Source organism: Ips typographus, linkage group LG1 (genome assembly GCF_016097725.1).
Source record: "Ips typographus isolate SLU linkage group LG1, UJ_Ityp_2.0, whole genome shotgun sequence".
In the NCBI taxonomy this organism is placed as follows: Eukaryota; Metazoa; Arthropoda; class Insecta; order Coleoptera; family Curculionidae; genus Ips; species Ips typographus.
The window spans coordinates 3265852-3285666 of record NC_138422.1 but is presented as its reverse complement, the minus strand read 5'-3'; the positions used below and the strand labels follow the sequence as shown (position 1 = coordinate 3285666).

The 19815-nt window shown below is 33.9% G+C and overlaps 1 protein-coding gene and 1 long non-coding RNA gene across 3 annotated transcripts in view; both read right to left on the bottom strand.

The window, feature by feature from the left end:
- The window catches only part of LOC145733459 (uncharacterized), a 278672-nt gene that overhangs the window by 183326 nt on the left and 75531 nt on the right, over positions 1-19815 (bottom strand). The gene's annotated exons all lie outside the window — the stretch shown is intronic.
- LOC145733725 (uncharacterized) overlaps positions 19636-19815 on the bottom strand; it is a 41479-nt gene continuing 41299 nt past the window's right edge. The window contains exon 2 of the long non-coding RNA XR_014179263.1: positions 19636-19799. This is a non-coding gene — a long non-coding RNA (uncharacterized LOC145733725). The remainder of the gene's footprint in view (positions 19800-19815) is intronic.

Sequence of the window (19815 nt, the reverse complement as noted above, 5' to 3'; positions counted from 1 at the left end):
ATTCATGCGTAAACACAGAGGGCGCCCGAAAACAACTTTTCAAAATCTGGAATCTGGATCCGATCAATACTGGATAAGAGTAAGATGTTTGAACGAATCCAACGAGATGGCGCTACTGCCTTTGCCAAAAAGATTTTCAAGAATTACTTATAAATACAAAACCGGTGTAATTATAGTATTTATTACGTAACTAGTGTTGTAAGAAGCATTTTACGCACGATATGGGAAAAGTTACGCACAAAGCCGCGTAGCGGCGAGTGTGTAATTCCATGAGTAAAGTTGTTAAAACTGTGCGCTTTTTTTACAGCTTTATAATATACATATATCCAATAACTAACAACAACTGTGCGAAAAGAGGGCCATTAGGTAACGGAAAACTATACGTAATTAGCTACTTACATTGAGGTTGTAAATGAGGTGCAAATCAATATTTTGACAGAAAATTCAAAATGGCGGCCTGAAAAACCATTTTGTGTGTCATTTCTTGAAACTACGTGAAATTTCCTTTACAATGAGGTGCAAGTCAATATTTTGACAGAAAATTCAAAATGGCGGCCGGCAACCGTCAAAAAATACAACTTTTTTATTTGTCAAGTTACAGTTGACGTTTCGGTGTCATTTTATGTTAAAATTTCCCGGAAAAGAAGCTGATGTAGTTGGTTTTTTGATGTCTCAAAAACTAACCGAGTTAGACCTAAAATTGAACATTTTAACCATTTCTTTGCCAGGAACTCGGCCGGATTAAGAGTTACATGAAATCTGACTAAAAAATATTTACAATATGTGATATTATGGTAAAGGAAATTTGACGCCCTCTAGCGGCCAAACGGTGTTATCAATCAATCCCCATGTGGGGACATTTTTAGGAAGCTTGAAATCTGCTGTATCTTTTGTTTTCTATGACATTTTGACGTATCTTGTCAAATAAAGGAGTAATTTAGGGTCAAAGCAACGTGTGTCAAAAAATATGCTGTTTTTACAAAAAGTGCAATTTTGGCAATTTTTAATGCACAGCAAAGGGCATATTATACGTAATTAGCTACTTACATTGAGGTCGTAGGTAAAATACATTTCTCTAAAGAGCATTTTTACTTCTCTTGTAAAAAGCACCTAAAAAAAATTAACACTGAATTTAAAGGGTTTTATGTAACTAAAAAAACGAATGTTTTCCGGTCGGGGCATTATGCAAGTTTGATATTAATTTCTCGAACGAGAATCTCGTTTTTCCATTTACGACTACTATAAAAGTGAGAGCATGGAAAATTTGCATGACAAAAGGACGGCAAATGCCGAAATGGCGAAAAACCCAACGAAGGAATTGTAACTTAGAATTACGGATTTTTTGGTAGATTCCGGTTTCCGTAAATTTAAGTTATTTCTCCGAGTGTTTCAAAGTTTACATTACAAACATCGCAAAACAAAATATGGTAGTAAAGGGCAGTAAAAAAGGGTGTAATGTCATTTTGTGTTTTTTGTATAGAATTCATACACGTTTTGCAATATTTTACATTATTATTTATATTAAGTATACCAATTTTTCCAAAAAATTCCGTGGTATTATTTTTAAAAAGTTTATTTAAGGTTTTATAAGATTCTGACAAATGGTTGAAAATAAATTGGTATTCAAACCACGGTGGAAAGTTTAATTTCTCGACAGAAATCAAACACTTTCCACCTGAGTATGTAATATACTATTCCAACCTTCTAGGTCTTACTTCAATCCAATTTTTCTGCAGCTTTTAATCGTGATTTGTCTTAAAAGAAATTTTTCAAAATATCATTTCGTTAATCTAAGAAATTTCCCTCCAGCCTCAAGCTGGCGCAATTAGGTGATTGCCACGAAACCAAAACCTAGAGTAAAAAAGCATTTTGCTTAATCTCCTCCTCGAAATTAATTCATTTAAGTGCCGGTGCCTAAAGTCTTAATTAAAACACTACTCCCTTTTATATCTTTTTTTCAGTAAAATTTGTAGTATTAGAGAGAGACATTAAAACCACACAAAAAAACTTTCATCCCATAACTAATAATCTTTTAAAGCCGAGGCTTTGCCTCTATAATCCAGCTCTCTATTTTGCATCCTCCTTATCCCTCTTTGCTTTTCCGAGAAGAAATTGTAATATTAAGAAAACAAGCTGTGGAGTGTGAGTCCAGGCGATATCGTTGAAAACCTCAACAGCTCGCAGACTGATTGTTATTTCCTTTTATCCGGAAGTCTGGCAATAAGGCCGTTATTACAGGAAGTGGGCGAAGGATTTTATTCTCAACATCCTATACACATTCTACTAGAATACTTTTTCAGTACGTATAGATAGAAAAGTCGTTTGCCCTCCCTAGTAATAATAAATAACTTAAAAAAAGGAGTGCAGAAGGCGTCGAATCCAGCACCTTATTAACGGCTTAGGAACAAAGTATATGGAACTTTGCCAGGAAACTGGAAAATAAAAAAGCGTCCAGACAAATTCGTAGCCCATGAAACTTACGAGGGACATAAATTTAACCGGAAAATTCTTGCTAGGCTTCCTCACGTGCTGCCTCTAAGTCTAAGAGTCTCTAGGTTTAAGGTTGAGCAGGTTGTGCTTTTTCTCAGATTTGCAGAACAAAAAAGTCATGAATTTCTAACATTAAAATTGTTTGCAAATATTTAAAACATAATGAACGGTAGAGTTGCACCAGAGAGAGATTATCTGTAAAAGTTTTATCCTTTCAGCCCTTAGTTATCCTGCAAGGAAACTTTCTGTTTAAGCTTGCCAAAACTGTATAAGAATTTAGAAAAATGTGTAAACTTTCTTGTTTTGGAAAAGATAAAAAAAATGCAATAACTAGGAAGAAATTAAAAATAAAAATGGTTTCAATTTTAGAATTTATATTTTTTACAGATACAACCCTCAGCTTATTATATTTTAGCTTTTGCAGGTTACATTTATTTTAATTTTTTTTATTGAAAAATTTGACTTGGGATCTAACCTAACCTAACTTAATAAAAAAAGTTTGGAACTGTTTATACGGTTTTTTAAGTAAATATTAGTATTTACTTATTACTTTGGATTGTAAGTTTAGTCGTTTAGTCGCCAGTCGCTATGAACTTGATTGTTTTTAGTCATTTTTAATCTTAAATAACTGCCTTATTTGACCGTAAAAGTATAGGTATATCTGACAATCAGGAAAATATTGTTCGGAAATTTTTAGGACAAACGCATCAACAGCAAAAACTATGATAGAATTAAAGAATTCAAGCTAAAAGATTATAAATAAGCTGGCTACCAGGACATAACAGCACAACAATAGTGAAACAGTACATCTTGGTTTACCTACGCAGTCAAACGCCTTAGTTAAGTCACAGAATACTGCTGCATAAGCCTTCCCTCTATTAATCAATGAAACATAGCATCCGATGTACTTTTACTCTTAAAAAAAAAACATATTGGTGTTAATCTATTATTTAGTGCTTTACTAAGAATACATTTACACAAAAGATTTCAACCACCTTGACAGTGTAGAAACAAGCAACGTAGGCCTAAAATAGAAATAGCTAGTTAGACTTTCAGGAACTGTGCAATAGTAATTGTTAAGATCGTTTTATTACTTGTGTATTTCTTAAATTTCTTGTTTCTTATTTCTACAAAACACTTATTTCAAATCTTACACACAATTAGTGAGAGTACGACTCGCCGCTTATCATTTTTTTGTCTTTAATTCCCGTGCAATTTTACAGTAATTTCAGGAAAGAAACTCAATTCTTAGATGATACAAGTCGGTTGGAGTGTGCTCGTCGAAGCAGCTGAGTAAAAAAAAATAATAAAATAAATAAGACGCCTTTCATTGCGGAATGAAAATCAGATTTACGGCGCACTCGAGCCACTTCTTATTTATTTTTCCCCGTAATGGGCAATTTTTCCGTAACATTGAGGCCAAACCGGACCCCGTCCGGCCATGTTTTACCCCCGACCATTCCACTAGACTTTTCACGTTTATTACATGTTATATTACGCTTTTTATTACGAGAGACTGGTGGCAAGTATTGACTTTTTTCCGCGTTGCTTCAAGTTTGTCGTTTCGAACATGAACATGAACCGATAACGTTAACCAGAAAAGACGATCTCACAAATTAGTCGCCGAGTGAATTTAATCCGGGTTTCGTTACACCGCAAAGCGTTTAATCTATTCGATATTAGCCTAAATAGATAATCCTGGTACAAAGTGTTTGCATACGACACCCATAAACAAATACACATCGGCTCGACGAGCAATCAATCCGTAAACGACCATCCATCATTAGGCCGAGAGCAGACGCGGTTTAAGTGCATTTCGATGTTCACCTAGGCAATTGCCGTCCCTGCATCGGACGCCATTATAATTCATCTCTATTACGTCATTGCGTAAACTACCTACTCAATTTATTCAAATCTAGGTTTGACTTAGAACGAAATAGTATATTCTATATTAAGAGCGGAAAGTAGACTGCTTGCACATGAAAATTGCAGCTTGAGGCAAAGCCGAACGCTGCAATCATGTAAAAGCGGCAAAAGTACTTTCGGCTCGAAATATAGACGATATTTTTTCGACGACTGCTGTGGAGTGGAGTAGAAGGACAATTCACATCATTTTCGTAGCTCGAACTCACCGATAAATCACTTTGACGCAATGGCTTTATTTCAAACAGGTATGTCAAGCGTTGTTATGAAAACACCGAAAAAGTTGGTGGGTAGATTATTAGTAGGAAGCGAAAACACTCTAGGACAGAAAATGATTCACTTTCTGTGCACGTGCGGCAAATAACCACTTTCTGCTTTGAAATGGAAGCGTACATGAGGTACTTTCAAAGTCAGTAGTCGAAAAATTAACTTTTTGTAGTACTAGTAACAATTTTGGGTTTAAAATGAATTAATATTGATATTTAACAATTTTATGGATTTCGTAGATATTCTGCTATGCGTTATTTTATGTTAAGTCGACATCCACAATAACAAACTTGAAAACTATTAATCGTGAGTCACCTCAATCATCATATCTAGCCTAGTAATAAGCAAGCTCTGTGCCAAAATATATCCTGTGTACCCTTTACTAAAAATTATAAATTAAAAGATAAGTTAAGAATTAAAGGCTATTTATAGGGAATATTTATATCTGTAGAGTTTGTAGTAAATAAATAAATACCTGTGCGTCACGAAGGCTACGTCATTTATAATCATATGAATCAAATCAAGTTTTCGTCAACAAACCTATTGTGTTCATATGTCAGTCTGTATTGTCAGTCAGAAAGTAGAGATCTTTGGCTGCAAATTTGCACTAAAACAACCTTATACCAAAGCAAATCAAAAATATCTTGACCGAAATAACATTTTTTATTTATGAGAAGTTTCCGTTTGGATCATAGAATTCCATCTAAATTTGAAACCTAATTTATTTACCAATATTCGCAGAGATGTATCACCAATATGTAGTATGTCTTTAACTTTAAGCTCTTGATTTCGGTTCTGGATGGTTACATGTTTCTCTAAAATAAATACAACAAATTAAAGACTCAATAAGACATTCTGAGTGATGCTGTAGTATCTCATATCTCATATTCAGGTTGCAATCCACTTATTTTATTTTAAACTCGCTGGAAAACATCTTAGACACTTATTTTATTTTCTCTTTGACTTTATTATTAATATGTTTCAAGAAATTTGTATGAAAAATCTATAATGCAACACAAAAATCTCAGTATCTGGAAACAATGAAATGTTAATAGATGTTTCTTACAAAAGTAGATATATTTTACTATTATTAACATACTATCGTTATACATATCATATAATGTATTTCGAACATCCATTTTAATGCTTTCAGATAAATCAGTGGTCTTGGCCCTTCGATAACGTCTCGATTTACGTTTTCTAGGTGAGGAAATCATAAGATTACTTGCTTGCTTTTTCCGAATCGAATAAACAGTTTTGCGGGAAATTTTCAAAGCAACTGCAACCTTCTAGTATCAAAAAAAAATACATCAGTAAGAATATGTAAGGTCTTAAAATTTCTTATTTTCTTCCTGAACAGATAATAAAGCTTCTAAAGGTCCTCCCTTGGTTTTTTCCAATTCAAAATATTCACAAAGGTTAAGAATTAACTGCTGGGCTTGTCTGTGGAGAATTTTCCAGGCATTTTCTAAAAAAATACTGTAACAGTAAGTAATTCCGAATTTAGGAAAAACTAAATGGCTAAATAAAAACCAAAATAGACACTCCAACTTTTTTTTCAAAACAGGTTAGTAATTGTGCCAATTTTGGTTAGATCGTGACAGCCGATATAAAAAAAAAATAAAAATATTAATAATAATATTATGAAAGTACTTACAGAATGTTAAAAGCGTAGAAACAATAGCTCTTAAAAGAACTGTGGTGGTGTCGTAAATAGAAAACTTTATAAATGATTAACAACACAAAGAAACCGAAAAGAATTAATAGTAAACAAATTAAATAAATTTCGATGGTTTTCAAACTGACAATGACTGAAATAGAAGCGCTTATCAGTAATAGCTATTTATGTAACCAGTTACGAAAAAATCGAGGTCCTACAATTTGAATGAGTTACACAATAAGACATTTTCGAAACGTGTTGCGTACATAATTTTTTCTAATTTTGTCCAAAAAGTTGTGAAAACCATCTTTTAAAGTGATTTAACACAAATATTTACTTTCATAGCACCTTGTATAAGCTGTGACAACGACATGTTATGATGGATGTCGCCCATATGTTTCTACGGAAATGCATGAAAACAGGGAGTGATGAAATGAACTTTTCATAACTAGTTACATAAAGTGATACTTTTCGTAACTAGTTAAATATCTAGGTGAATTTCTTCCAAAAAAAAAAAACATTTTTCTAATTTTGGCATGTAAAGTGACACTTTTCAAAACTGATTAGAGTGTCAAAACGTTTTACTTTTCGTAACTAGTACTAGTTAAAAATGTTTTTTTTTTTTTGGAAGAAATTCACCTAGATATTTACCCTTTCTGAAAGTGAACAATAGACAAGGATGAAGTTAATAATGCATGTCTACTTCTAAATCACATGGAGATGACGCACGGGTAAACTCAGTCCGCGAGAACAGTAAATAAATAAATATCTATTCTTTGTCATACTGGCAATATACATCACAAAAGAAAATAGACACGTCAAGTGCAATAGTACAATCCAACGGAAAACAAAACTGTAGGTTCCCCCACATAGAGACCTAAGTAATATAAATAAACATTGGAGGATTTAAGAGGAGATTTGGACCCCTAATGTTATTTCAAAGTCGAAATTTCAACTCTACACTTGTCAAAACAGTAACGATCAAAGAGTTCGGCAGCAACCTGTCCCTGTCCACCACTGTCCCAGTAAAGTAGCAATCCCTTCTGTTTCCTAGCAGTAGTAGCAAAATAATAATTTATACTCTACAACGAGGGACGTGCACCAATATCAAAGTTTATCCTGTCCTAAAATGCATCCCAGCAGGATTATTACCAGACAGGAAATTAATCCCTACGAGCGGATTATTTATCTTCATTGCCTTCTGCTTATTCGAACCAAATACAAAGGGCGACAACGATTGTGTGTTTGTATGTTTAGCTCGGATTAGCATAGAGTGGATTGGAGAATATTTTAAAACTGATATCATAAAAGAAAACTAACTAAAGAGAGTTTTTTTACTCGAGCTGGAGGAAACTGAAGTTGGAGCAAGCGAGGCTTTCAGAACTTAACCCTCTTTTCATTTAATTGCTTTAATAATACTACTACACAGAGAAGAGGAAGAAGAGACCTGAAGTTAACTTAAACTTAACTTAAATTGCCCCTAATTTAAAATTTTCCCCGTAAGACATTTTAACTGTCTCGCATGTACTGGCGTAGTACGTCCGCCTACACTAAATGGAGGGCATTGAAGCCGACTTTCGCTTCCATTAATAAATCAGAACGATGCGATGTTAGGGCTTTTGTGAAATTAAGTTAAAACTGGCAGCTATTCGGGAATTTTCAACAAAGGGCGCCTCCATTGTCGTTAGGGTTTCATTATGGGCCGCGCGGGAATTTTAATTGAGTGTTTCGGCCCAGAAATTGCAACCTCAGTAACCGAGAAAAAAAGAGAGAAAAGCAAAAAGCACTGACTTAAATTCCACTATTATGTGCCTGCTAATAAATGGATTCAGTTCAATTTTGGAAATGCGGCCTATTTCCGGTTCCCGAAAAAATTATAACTCTCGCACCTAATAATTTTCGGGGCTAATGACTTTCGGGATACGCGTGCGGCCCTTTAGGGCCTTTCCCTACCTGGAACTTTTCCGCTGGTCTACTCTCTATCTAAACGAGCATCTTAATATCCACTTAGCGTGTCAGAGGTCAATTAACAATTCTACTTAAATTCCTTATTGTGTACCGTTTATTCCTTATTTAAGGCCTCAGAGATTTTTGGTTTTTGTTCTGTTCCTCTCACTTACATTCTTTAAGTTAAGTTTAATTGCACAAGTCAGTCAAAATATTAAAATAGAGAGTGTCTAAGAAAAAAGTTAAGGATATGTATTACGAAGTCGGTGAAATTAGAAAAAAGGTTGTGCAATTAGAAAGACATGCTACACGGAAACTGCTTAAAAATTTAAAGAGACCCCTAAAGTTATAAAAAATACATTTTTATTTGAAAAGCTTAACTTTGATGTATAACGAATAACAAATATGATTTTTAAGTAAAATCTCATGTTTTAATGTATGGTAAGATGTAAGTTCCTCTCACTGATTATTCAAGTCGAAAGAATCTTAGGAGACTTAGGAAGCTTTTCCATTTGAGTTTTTAATAACATGGATTTTAGAAAGAAACTAAGCTTCTCTGGATGAAAATAAACATTTTCTGTAAGCAGGGAGGTTTTTGCGACATTGCCAAGCTTTGCAAAACTATGTTGTTTCAATGATAAAATCAACTTACACTGATACTTACTTTGGTACCAAAAAACAAAGTTCCTAAAGTAAGATAATTACAAAAAGAATGTATCAGAAAACAAAATATGTGATTTACAACATACATTTTTATTAAAATGTGACTATTTTCGTTCACTAAAATACTTTTCAAATAAATCACACAAAATATATGGTGCACCAACTAAATAGACAGTTAAATGTGCGAAATGAGATAAATACACAAGCAAACGTCACATTCACGTCATTTATGTTTTATTTTTGTCTAACCTAACCTAACCTAATAATTTTAATTATCATAATACTAAAAACTTACAGAAAACTCCTAAATAGTAACAGTAAAAGACTTCCATTCAACAAAAATCCATGTGGACGACAGAAATTCCTCATAAAATTTTTCCTTATACAGTGAAATTTAAAAGTCTAAAAGCATGTCGACCTTCCGCACATGGAAAGAAATGAATTATCCCGGTAATATGATATAATACATGGGTTATGTCGCATTTTTACGGCCGTCTGGCCTGCTTTATCTTTATATCCTCCTCCGTCTTGGTGTATGATTGTAAATGTTTCCACATTCCCAGTTCGGACTATCAATTTGCGCTGTTGCCACCATTTTGGCCTAGGCAGAAAAACAAAACAACGTTCCACCCTTTCACCCTATAGAGGGGGTTATAATCCGGAAATCTGGTAAAAGTAACTTCTTTACCGTGGGAATTGCCACCTGCTTTCCGTTTCTCTTTGCTTTACTAATTTGAGCTTTAACGGTCCGTGTTGTCGGGTTTAAGTGCTGGAAATCATGCCAGGTATCGTGGTGTGGAAAAGGACTAATTTTTGGTCCTAGCTGTTTAGTAGTATTATAATAAACTGGGTTCAACTATGACTTTCAAAATATGTTTTATTTTTGATATATGGAATGTTTATAGGATGGATAAATTGCCAGCCAAATACTAAACGCGTTTATCATTTTGTTTTATAAAGCATTGACAATTAGTTATTTATGTAACCTTCCGTTAGGAAAAACTCTATTTTATGTAAAAGACCGGTTATGCAAAACAGTAATTTCAAAACGTGTTCCGTACACAATATTTTGTTTTTTATTTTACTTGTTACCACTGTGATTACTATAATTCAGATCATTACAAATCACTATTATTTTCTCCGTTTTTGTTTGCATGCTTGTGTTGTTAAATTTTTGTTACATTGACAATGACATCTTGACTATAATTTAGATACACTCTCGACTGTAGTGAACTAAATATTTTCTTTTATTTTATTTTATTTTATTTTTATTTTCAGTGACATAAATAGTGATTACACTGTGGTAAAAGAAAACAAACTCCAAATAATTTAGGCAGTAAACCAGAAAATAACAGGTTTGCAATTTATTATTCTCTAACTGAATCCGACCAAATAAACTAAAAAAAAAAACAAATTGAACGGCAAATTATTTACTTTTATCCGAAATGGGACCGCCTTAATAAAACAAAGCGAAAGGGCATTTCTACGTGGGGTAAAAACCTTTTGAAAAATCGAACCCATTTGCGGTAAAACGGCTGAAAAATAGGAGAAATCGCGAACAGAGTTCCCCGCGTATTAGCCCACTTTCGGTTGAATCAGGTATTTATTGAATTTTTTCCTCGAGATTCGTTTTATTGGAAGTTTTTCCGACGCCGACTTCTTCTAACAAAGGGCTTCATATCAATCGGAACGTTAATGGTGAAAAAGAATTTAAATTACCTTGAAAATTACAGTTTCCAAGCGCAAAAGCGAAAAATTACAAAATACAAATCTTGTAGATATTTTTGTGTTATTTTTAAGTAAGAAACCAATATACCGGCTGGCCCATATTCGTTTTAGCTTCTCCAAAAACTTTAAAGATATTTGAGTACCTAAAAAGTAAGATTTCTCCATTTTTTCCAGTATCTTAAGGGTGATAAAAATTCTACTAAAGCCATGTTAATTTTTCGAAAAAGTCGCACATTTTAGCAAAAACCGCAACCTTATATCTTTAAAAATAAGCATAATTCACTACAAGTCACGAAAATGGAACATCCTGAACAAAATACAATTTTTAAGACATAGTTTTGACTCACTCATTTGATTCAAATAATTGATTTGTTGCTTGTACATACTTTTTACCAATTTTTAATTTATTTTGTTACTCAACACAGCTAACGGCATTGCCGTTACTTTGTTTCTCATTACAGAATAACGCGAGTTACTGTAAAGAAACGATTTTAGTTTGTTATTGACAACTCTGGTAAGTAGGGACCGACAAAACGTGTTAACAAGCTAGCCTTAGCTAGTTTTTACCAGTTTCGATTTTACCTACATTGAAGAAACTATGTTAAATTAAAAACACAATTGTCTGGACTATGGCTAGTCCCGTTACAATGCTAGGTAGTTTAATGCCAATTTCAACCTTACATACAACTTAGTCTACTCATCATCACCTTCGCACTTTTTCGGATATCTTCCAAAGTGATCGACATGCATTCTCCCCTTCGTTTTTCTGCATTTCGTAATTAGTGACGCACTCCCCCCGACTAAACGAACCTTTTATTTACCTAATCAGCTACAGCTAATATTTGACGGGACTGGGTCACCACATGACTGAATTCGAATTCGTTGCATTATTGATGACTCCTAAGGGTACATCTCATCCAGGGGGAAAGTTAAATTCTGCGGCCGTTAATAATGTAACGGCCTCTAATCAGGTGCAACTGGAAGGGCGGTTTCGGTTGCAAATCTCCAGGGACAACCCCACACAACATAATAATTCAGCTACTTACCATTCTAGCGACTTTCGGACTCTTACCTGCAAACAAGAGAAAAAGAAATATTAGTTTTCGCAACTGAACTAATTCTGATACACTCCCAGTTGGAACGGTAATAATAACCGGTGTCGGCAAGTGAGGATTATTTGCTGGAACAATGCATCTCTAGTTATTATCAGCTCTATTTGGAAGCTGGGCACGTAAACTTGGCTGGGAAATTGCTGTTTCTGCTGGTTATTCAAACGGACATTGAGAAAATCTATAGTGGATTTGTTTGAAGAAAAGTGGATATCGTAGGCACTTGAATTATGAAATGTTTAACTCTTTAGAGCACTGAATAATAGAAGCTTGTGTTTTTGAGTTTTAGGTAAAAATATGTTAAACTTTTCATTATTTTTTGGAAAAAACTGATGTAAATTAATTATCCCAATGATAGTTTAGTACAAAGATATATTGGAATTGTTATTTCTCAAACATTCCCGCCCTATTTTTGTGTTCGAAATATGAACTTCATATTCTTTTTTTCCTAATGCGGAAATGTATTATTTTCCAGCACTAGGGTGGGAAAATTAAATTATGTTAGTTTATGTATGGTATTCTAATTATAAAAACTCTATTATTATTACTATTAGAAAATAACAAAACCGATTAAGAGGTGTATGTACAATACAGTGTGTCCAAGATAAGGAGGGCCACTATGAGGATCTTGGAAATAGTTAGAGATACAGATTTGGTTAAATGGGAGAAAAGTTACGTAATCATGGCCTTAATAAAATGACATTTAGAAAACGTCACAATATGTTATAAGTTTTTCATTCCGACGTTTTGTCCTTGCGGAACCATCATCAACCTCATTTTTGTAAATGCGGTCAATGTTTTTTAATATCAAATTCTGAAAGCCCAAAAGTAAAAAAAGTAAAAAGAAAAAAAGTAAAGTCTCATACATTATTGAATTCGGAATAAAAAGGGCTTTCAGAATCTAAGATCAAAACATCAGGACCGTATTTAAAAAACGAAGTTGATGATGGTCTAGGTCCAATATTAACGTCACAAATAAATAAAACGTATAACAAAAAAATTATTATTTTTTTAAATATCTCAAAAACTGAAGGAAAAGTCGATATTTTCTGAATGTTACTTTATTAAGGCCATGATTACGCAACTTTTCTCTCATTTAACCAAATCTGTATCTCTAACCGTTTTCAAGATCCTTATCCTGGACACACTGTATATGCCAGAATTCTTTTTAGTCCACTCCTTGCAGAAAATAATTCTTTGTTTCCATGGTACTATCTACTTTATTTACTTTTTTTTTTTGAAAAATGTCTCTATCTCCACAATTTTTAAGGTATCAGCGACTGCACAAAGTTTAAAATGTCCTCCTTGAACGGGAGCCTTGTACTAAACTCTACACAATTTAACCGAGAACTGAATATACACAGGGTGTTCAAAAAACAAAACGACAAATTGACAAGACTAGGAATTATTTATACGGTTGCACAAGCCATTCTATGACTACATTAACATTATTTTGTGTGACAGCATTACACTTTGGAAAATACCCCATCAAACTGAAACTAGGCTATTACGGTTGCTTCTATTAAAACAATTTGCTTTAATCGATATTGGTGTTGTAGTAATTGAAAATCTATGCCATAGTCAAGTAAACAATAATTACCCTTACACCGAAATGTTGTTATGATTATTATTACTTTTAATCTGTAGTTCAAATTTTCACAATATTTATGGAGACGACACACGTTTGTTTTTTTGTCAAAGTTGTTTAAGGTGAGAGAGGTTTTTATGGAGCAATCAGCCTGCGGCAATAAAGTGCTTTCGCAGACCGTTCAAACGAAATTATTTCAAGGGTGAATTCGTCATTTCGACCCCCCGTCAGGGTTGGTTAAGGGTATCTGTCGTTTCGGGCTCACTAATTGCTACATCGTGAAAATGTGCGTAATTTCGCTTGGCCAGCGATTTCTCGCTCTTCCACTATAACGTTTTCTGTTCACTTTAACTCATCACATTCCTGGGATGTGCGGGGGGAGAAATTCTATAATATTCATGGGCGTTTGTTTCCAATAAAGGCTCGTAGCCGTAGATGAACGACATAAGTCACGGGCAGTGGTCCTGACATTCCGATACCGCCGCATTGTAAAATGAAAAATTGATGCCGTTTGCCTGCAAAACGGGCCGCAATAAACGTTGGAACAATTAAAACGACCGTTCTATTGATAGCTCGTATCCGATTGTGATCGTAAACGGTGGTATTTATTGTACGGCGGCCCTAATGTCGAAAATTAAGCTTCCCCTAAACAATAACGCACTTTCGAAAGTACGATTGCGGTCGGTTCAGTATGTGCCATGTGCGTAAATAGGGGATAAACGTTATAAAATACACTCTATAGTCTATTCACAATTTTTTTAAAATGTCTTATGTAATTATGCAACGCTTTCTCTAGGACCGCGTGTTGCCAAAGTTATATTTTTATTGCACATAAAAGATCCATCAAACATTGCAAAACTGTGACTAGAAGCTTCCAAATGCTCCAAACAGCATAGAAGCTTCTAAAAGAAGTCCAGAACCTTCAATATGATCTTTAAACTGTCGAAAAACTTTCCAAATGCTCCTAAAACATCATAGAAGCTTCCAAAAGCTTTCGGAACAGTCTAAAAGCTTCCAAATGCTCTTCAACTAGTCCAGAAGTTCACAAAAGATTTCAAAACTTTCAAAACACTATAGAAACTCCAAAAGCTTTCAAAACAGTGTCTAGAAGCTTCCAGAAGCCTTTGGAATAGTTTGAAGGCTTCCAAATTCTCTTTAACTAGTCTAAAAGCTTTCAATAGATTTTAAAAAAGTCTGAAAGCGATTCTAGAGCAGTTTAAAAGCTTTCAATAATTTATAGAACTGTGTAAGATTTCTAGTTGGCTGTAAACCAATCCAGAACCTTCAATATGCTCTTTAAACAGTTGAAGCAGCGTCCAAAAGCTCCTGAAGTAGTCTAAAAAAATGTCAAAACAATATAAAAACTCCAAAAGCTTCCAAAACAGTGTCTAGAAGCTTCCAAATGCTCAAAACAGCATAGAAGCAGTCCAGAACCTTCAATATGCTCTTTAAACTGTCCAAAAACTTTCCAGATGCTTCTGAAATAGTCTAAAAAAAATTAAAACTTTTAAAACACTCTATAACTTTAATAAAAGCTTTGAAAACAGTGCCTAGAAGCTTAAAAATGCTCCTAAAACATCATAGAAGCTTTCAAAGGCTTTCTGAACAGTATAAAGGCTTCCAAGTGCTCTTCAACTAGTCTAGAGTTTATAAGAGATTTCAAAACTTTCAAAACACTGTAGAAACTCCAAAATTTTTCAAAATAGTGTCTAGTAGCTTCCAGAAGCCTTAGGAATATTCTGAAGGCTTCCAAATTCTCTTTAACTGGTCTAAAAGCTTTCAATAAATTTTAAAACAGTCTGAAAGCGATTCTACAACAGTTTAAGAGCACTCAATAATTTATAGAACTGTGTAAGATTTCTAGTTGGCTGTAAAGCAGTTCAAATTTAACATGCTCTTTAAACTGTTCAAGCACCGTCCAAAAGCTCCTGAAGTAGTCTAAAAAATTTTCAAAACTTTAAAAACACTATAAAAACTCCAAAACAGTGTCTAGAAGTTTCCAAATGCTCAAACAGCATAGCAGCTTCCAAATTGTCTTCAACTAGTACAGAAGTTCACAAAAGATTTCAAAACACTATAGAAACTCCAAATATTTTCAAAACAGTGTCTAGAAGCTTTCAGAAGCCTCTGAAATGGTCTGAAAGCTTCCAAATTCTCTTTAACTGATCTAAAAGCTTTCAATAGGTTTTAAAACAGTCTGAAAGCGATTCTACAGCAGTTTAAGAGCCCTCAATAATTTATAGAACTGTGTAAGATTTCTATGTTAGAACAGTTTAAATATGCTCTTTAAACTGTTCTAACACCGTCCAAAAGCTCCTGAAGTAGTCTAAAAAATTTTCAAAACTTTAAAAACACTATAAAAACTCCAAAACAGTGTCTAGAAGTTTCCAAATGCTCAAAACAGCATAGAAGCTTCCAAAAGCAGTCCAGAACCTTGAATATGCTCTTTGAACTGTCCAAAAACTTTCCAAATGCTCTTGAAGTAGTCTAAAAAAGTTTTCCAAAACACTATAGAAACTTTAAAAGCTTCGAAAACAGTGCCTAGAAGCTTCCAAATGCTCCTAAGACAGCATAGAAGCTTCCAAAAGTTTTTGGAACAGTCTAAAAGCTTCCAAATATTCTTCAACTAGTACAGAAGTTCACAAAGGATTTCAAAACACTATAGAAACTCCAAAAATTTTCAAAACAGTGTCTAGAAGCTTCCAAATGCTGCGGAAACAGCATAGAAGCTTCCAGAAGCTTTCAGAACAGTCTAAAAGCTTCCACATGCTCCTAAAACAGCATAGAAACTTTTAGAAGCCTTCCAAAATTGTCTTTAACTAGTCTAAAAGATTTTAAAAAAGTCTGAAAGCGATTCTACAGCAGTTTAAAAGCTTTCAATAATTTATAGAACTGTGTAAGATTTCTAGTTGGCTGTAAAGCAGTCCAAATTCAATATGCCCTTTAAACTGTTCAAGCACCGTCCAAACCCTCCTGAAGTCTAAAGAAAATTTCAAAACGCTATAAAAACTCCAAAAGCTTACAAAACAGTGACTAGAAGCTTCCAAATGCTCCAAACAGCATAGAAGCTTCCAAAAGCAGTCCAGAACCTTCAATATGATCTTTAAACTGTCGAAAAACTTTCCAAATGCTCCTGAAGTAGTCTAAACAATTTTTAAAACTTCCAAAACACTATAGAAACTTTAAAAGCTTCGAAAACAGTGCCTAGAAGCTTCCAAATGCTCCTAAAACAGCATAGAAGTTTCCAAGAGTCTTTGGAACAGTCTAAAAGCTTCCAAATGCTCTTCAACCAGTGTAGAAGCTTTGAACAGATTTCAAAACGACTCTACAGCAGTTTAAAAGCTTCCAATAATTTCTAGAACTGTCTAAGATTTCTGGTTGACTCTAAAGCCTTTTAATTGTTTCACCTATACATTATGAACACATAATACCTTAAAAACGGTGCAAGTTATAGTGTTCATAACAACCTGAGGGCATTATAGGCAAGCGTTATCATAACGCCCGCTTATAACGCCCTAAAACCTTTTTTAATTTATTTTTTTTATAATTGTAATCTACGTGAGTGACCTCTTTTCACCTCATCAACAATTTTACAAAATTCACTTCTGCTAAAAACTCCGTTAAAAATCATAATATTTTATTTCATCAATTTTTTTTACTTGAGAGTGTGCTGTTTTTTCAATTCACCTTATTGTGTATTACAATAATTTCCTACCAAAAACAAATATGATTTTACTTTTATCAGTAATTTACTATATTTCCATAGAGAAAACAATCATCTATCTTGAACTGTCCTCTACTACAGTGAACGCTTGATTGGCCAATCGTTCTGATTTACGCGCTCGATTAATTCAATTTGGCTACTCGATTTCCCTCGATGTGTGTATGTTTTTTTTATGAATTAATATGTAAAAACGCCAGTCCCACGGGCCATTCCCGAGATAAATTATTAGTTGATCCGCCATTAGCAGACAAAGACCGTTACCGAAACAAATGATGAACGGAAAAAGGAGAGGTAGAGAAGCAAAATCGGGAATCAGTGACAGTGTGATCCTGCCCGTACATGATCCACTAATTAATGGCCGATATAAATCAGGACTTATTGTTCAATCGAATGTGCGGGAGACTTACATTACTTTGAACGGGATTCGGCTTTCGGGCGCTAAAGGTCGATGCATTGTGTGTATATCTGGGGGGATCGGAAATTGGCGGGTGATATTTTCAAATTTCTGCCAGCTTAAAATCCCGACCAGAGAGAAGGTCTAATCTTCCCCCTATTTTAATAGAAGCAAACTGCAGCCGGGAATTTTATTACGATCAAAACCCTCAGGAAATTAGACAGTTGAACGAAATGTGACGTGTGAGTGACATCGGATGCAACTGTTAATTAAAATTAGTAATAACGGCGGCAAAGCTCGGGTATTACCAAAATGGGAGGGGACGGTAATACTCGCGCCTCTCCTAGTCTAATCACTGCCACTTACATGGGAAATTCCTTTTAAGTTATAACCTTGCGAGTTAAAGTTACAAGTGAGCTTGAAAGCGGGAACCAAACACTTGTAATTAATGAAAGTCTATAGTTAGGTCCGGTTTTAATTACCCTTGTTACGGGATTCCGTCGACTAGAAACCGAGTCATTACTATATTAGACACGTAGCCTATAATAAGCCGGTGTATTGTTATTACTCGTTTAAGGACTGGTATTAGTAAGGGAGTTTGAAAAACGTGGAATATCCTACCTAGCGTAAAATAACATTTTTTACTTTTATTTCATTAATACTTCGTAAGTTGTTTATGTCTTGAGTGTGAAAAGTACGACTTCTTTTGCTCGTAAAACATACAAACTTTTTTCTACAGGATGGTCCAGTTGTAAATGTCATTTTCCTGAAAAATGCTTTCTAATAAAAATACAGTCCTTTTACAAGAATACAAATTTTTTGTCATAACTGTCAGACCGTTGGAGTAAGTTTTGATCAAATTTGGAAAGGAAAAATTTGTCATTTGAAATTTCGTTTACGAGATAATTGAGTTTTTACTTTCAAAGACCCAAAACCAACCCAATTTAAAAATTAACCTAAAAACGGTGAAAATTAACCTGAGAAGCTTAAAACATGTCTTTGTAGCCAGTTTTTATAATTTCCGGAGAAATTGAAAGACTTTAGTCTTGAATATTGACTTGAGAGGCCTAAAAACCATCTTTGTCAGTCAGTCGTCATAGTTTTCAGATAAAATGAAAAACTTTAATATTGAAAATTGACTTGTAGACATGAAAAACTACTATTTCTAGAATTTTTGACTACAAATTCACACATTAAAACCTTGAAAATTGACTTGGACACCAAAAAGTGACTTCAGAAGCTTAAAATTTGCATTTGAAGTAAGTTTTTTCTCTAGACGTTTTCGCCAGTTTGGAAATTAAGGACCATTTACAAAATTGATTGCAGAATTTAAAAAAATAGAGAAATTTTGACTTATCTTGTTTTAAATTCGAAAATTTCCTTACAATTTTCTACGAAGGCGTAGAAGGCGACTTTGAACTCGGAATTTAGTTAAATTCCGACTTCGAACTCGGAAATTAGTTAAATTCCGACTTCAAACTCGGAATTTAGTTGCAATGTTGTCAAACTGACAAATTCTACTATTTTAGATCTACTAATTAAGATCAAAGAGTGTTTGCAATGTTGCCAAACTGACTAATTTTACTAATTTGGTTTGAAGAGTATATACAATGTTATCAAACTGACAAGTTCAACTAATTTCTTTGAAGTGTGTTTGCTTACAATGTTGCCAAATTAAAAAACTCTCCTAATTTAGATCGAAGACTGTTTGAAATGTTGCCTAACTGACAAAATTAGGTAATTTAGTTCAAAAGTATCCTTGCAATGTTATCAAACTAACAAATTCTACAATTCCGACTTTGAACTCAGAATTTACATTGTCACATTGCAAAAGCTCTTCAAACCAAATTAGACAAAATTTTTCAGTTTAGCAACATTGCAAACATTCTTCGAAGCAAATTAGTAAAATTTGTTAACTTTGGCAACATTGCTAACACACTTTAGTGTTTTTTTTTTTTTAGAAATTAGTCGGACTTGTCAGTTTGGTTACATTACAAACACTCTTCGAACCAAAATTGTAGAATTTGTTAGTTTGATAACATTGCAAGGATACTTTTGAACCAAATTACCAAATTTTGTCAGTTAGGCAACATTTCAAACAGTCTTCGATCTAAATTAGGAGAGTTTGTTAATTTGGCAACATTGCAAGCAAACACACTTCAAAGAAATTAGTTGAACTTGTCAGTTTGGACAGATTGGAAACACTCTTCAAACCAAAATTGTAGAATTTGTCAGTTTGATAACATTGCATATACTCTTCAAACCAAATTAGTAAAATTAGTCAGTTTGGCAACATTGCAAACACTCTTTGATCTTAATTAG